Below are 3,456 nucleotides of genomic sequence, written 5' to 3' on the forward strand. Positions count from 1 at the left end.
AGGGATGGTTGTGGGCGGCAGACTGGACAACGACGGTGGCGACGAGGTGAGATGGTGAGGGCGTCGGCAGCCGGATAGCGGAAGATCGCCGATCGAACCTTCGCGGTTTCTAGTACGCAACAAACAGCATGCAAATCCAATTCTACGCGCGAGCGTTGGCTGACGTCCGGGCAATCAATTTCCAACCGCGCCGTCCGCGCGGCGCGCACGCCACGTGGAGGCCCATCGGATGCTTACCTTTTCCTTTCTCTGCGTGAACCAACAAGGCACCAAACAAAAGCAGCAGCTAGCAGCCGACGCGAGTAGTGCTCCTGAGCGGAAGCAGCAAATTCGTGCATACTGCGGTGACCTCGGAAACCAGGACGTGCCTTTTCTTTTCTTTTTTATTAGAATTTTTTGTGCCTTATTATTTTTACTTCATAACTTTTTGTAGACATTTTTTGCGCAACTTATGAGAAATATGTTTTCATACAATGTGTGCATACAATTTATGCATTTTTTGCATAAGTTATGAACAGGAATCTATGTGCATAATTTTTGTGTCATACAGTTTATGCAAATATCTTTGTGCTTTCATGCATAACCTATGAACAGATTATCTATACATAAATTTATGTTTGTACAGTTTTTAATAAATAATGTATATAATTTTTTGTTTTGTAGTTGTTTTGAATGATTTATCTTTACATATATTTCGTATATAATTTAATTGTTGACATAGTTTGATTTTTTATTTTTATTCATACTTTTTTTGTTTTCGAATGATAAAAGAGAACGGGGGACCACGGTGCGCATGTGGGACGTGGGTGGATAGTGCTTTGGCCCTTTGGGAGTCGGACACTCGGACGACACTGCAGACCTGCAGTGCAGTGGCGAGTGTGCGGACTACGGAGAGGGGGAGCCGACGATGGGGTTTGTCTGATCGATTGCTAGGAGCTGTCCTGGCGAGCGCGCGAATCAGAAAGCCCCCAAACAGCACAACCTCGGATTCTCGCCAATGTTTTGTTTCGTCTTTGACAGAGTAGCAAGGCCGCTGCACCTGCGACGATGACTGAATGCAAATGCTGCTGCCGCCAAGATGAATCCTGGGTTTGCTTCACCGATCTTAATTTGGACGTGGTATTGTGTTCGATACTGAATAAACTCAGACAGTGATAACAGAGATCCAAGTGCCATCTATACAGATATTTCATTTGATTTTCAGATATCTTACAAGTCATAACACACTGCTGCAAACAAGCAGGTGTCTGATTTTATCCATGAACCAAGTACTGCATCATTACATACGCAATCACTAGTGCAGCGAGTTAACACAAGTTCGACGACCAGTAGCAGGCATCAGCTACGGTTCAGAAGCTCCGTCCTCAAGTTCTTATGTTTCAGAAAACAACCTCCGATCCGCCTCCACATCTTCTCTTCAAACCAGCCTCCCCGTGTCTCTGAAACCCCCCGTCGGCCATCCTCTTCCTTCCATGGCATCCATCGTGGTAGCCGGCCGGCGTGGGGACATTCGTGTAGCCGCCACCGTACGGCATGCCGTAGTACATGTACGGATCACACGCCCATGGCGCCGCACCCAAGAAAGGATCGTAGCATGCCGGCCCGAACGGGTTGCGGTAGTAGCCGTACTGCTCTAGATAGCCGGCGTGCGCACCGGTTTCCACCGATTCCGCAGTAGCGTGCTTCGATCTTGGCTCGCGCGCCGCCGGAGCTGCCGCGCTCTTCGACGTCGACGACGCGCTCCCGCCGCTGTGCTCCAAGCCAGCGGCCGCCGTGCCGTGGCTGCGGCTCTCCTACGAGGCGGCGGCACTCTGCGACGTGGTGGGCTCCGCGTTGCTGCCGGCCGAGCTCTTCCGATTGTCCGTGCCGACTGATCCGCTGCCGGGGGCACTCGTGGCAAGCAGTTTGGCGATTGTGGCACACAGCGTCAGGTTGGGGATCAGGTCGGCGGCGCAAGACTGCGCGCCGCACACGCAGCTAGACTTGGCGGCGATGTGGCCCCTGATGCACACGTCGCAGAAGCTGCCGAAGCAGCACCTGGAGGCCACCACCGCGTCCACCATCACCTCGCTGCAGATCTTGCAGTGGAGCTCCGGCGGGACCCCGTCGTCGGGGATCGGGTCCACCAGCAGCGGATTGATTTTGGACGACGCCCTTCCCAAGTCGTATCTTGGATCCCCATTGGTGGGGCAGTGCTGGATGAAGTGCCCGGGACGCGGCACCTAAGGCAGACGTACCCAGCCGGCGGCGCCCTCGCCTCCAATGCGCCATGGTGATCGTAGCGAGACCGGTGCTGATCTCCCCACTTGAGCTGCGCGGCGTCGATGACGGCGCTGATAGCCCTGGCCTCGTCGTCCTCGGCGCTCGAACTCGATGTCACGGCGGAATCCGACGGTACGCCATCATGGGTCGTCGCCTTGGGCGGGGACGACGCGACTGTGATGGTCTCGGCGGGAGGCCCGGCGACCCGGCGCACCAGCACCGTTGAGTTGCGCGGGACAAGTGCGCTGCCGTCCGTGTGCTCCTCGCCGGCCCGCGCGTCATGCAGCGCGACGCTCTCCCTCTACCCGCGCCCGCACGTCCGGCCGTGGCCGTGGCGGGCGGTCCTCAGGATGAGGTTCTTCGGGTCGGCGACGGAGACGGATGGCGTCGGCATGGGTACGGAGGACGTCTGGACATCGCTCTTGTACCGATAGTGCACGGCCATCGTCTTGTTTGACGGCACGACGTGGGGTGCGGCGGCGGGGAGAGCCTCGCACGCTCGCTACGAGCCGCTCGGCGACGTGAGTTTGGGGCCAGGCGGGGGTTCGTGCCTTCGTGGGATGGCGAGAGATGACGCTGGGACGGCTGGGTCGAGAAATATATATCGCTGCGGGACGGGACCGACTCGGATTCAATTCTGTGGCACTTGACTCGATCGGACTCGGATTCAATTCCAAAGTTTCTAACCTACCGGCTGCCGGTTCCTTCTCTCCCCTATTTTTTCTGCTTTTTTCGCCTTGTTTTGGTTGCTTCGCGGCGTCGCACGTGCGAGAGAAGGCACGTAGGCGGAAAAAAAATTGGTGCGGACTGGCCGCAAAACCTTCCCGTGCGAACTTGTCTTGGATGTCTGACGCGTGGCAATCTTGGTCGGATTAGTAGACGGAATTAGGCCCACAAGCTTGGAAAGCTTTGGGCTCGGCTGGTCGACGCAAGCAGCCGCACCACAGCACGGCTTGGCTCCATTTACGGCTCCGCGTTCCTCGCGTACAGAAACAGAAAAGAAACCGCCGCCTTTGTCTACCAGTCCGGAAATCCTGGATCCTGCGCCGCCGCAGCTCGTGCGATTCCAGTTTAGGCGACTCCTTCGATCGCTTTCGTCGTCTTGGTGAGGCCTGCAGTCTACATCCTTAGTAAAACGTACTTACGATCCTACTTAATCATCTATTACTCTTCTTAGCCCCTAGCAGCCGTCAT

The 3,456-nt window shown here is 55.6% G+C and overlaps 1 pseudogene; it reads right to left on the bottom strand.

Annotated features, from left to right (window-relative positions):
- Nucleotides 1-1,324: 1,324 nt before the first annotated feature.
- On the bottom strand, nt 1,325-2,715 carry LOC112888019 (annotated as a pseudogene).
- Nucleotides 2,716-3,456: the final 741 nt, after the last annotated feature.

Source organism: Panicum hallii, chromosome 3 (genome assembly GCF_002211085.1).
Source record: "Panicum hallii strain FIL2 chromosome 3, PHallii_v3.1, whole genome shotgun sequence".
Classification (NCBI taxonomy): Eukaryota; Viridiplantae; Streptophyta; class Magnoliopsida; order Poales; family Poaceae; genus Panicum; species Panicum hallii.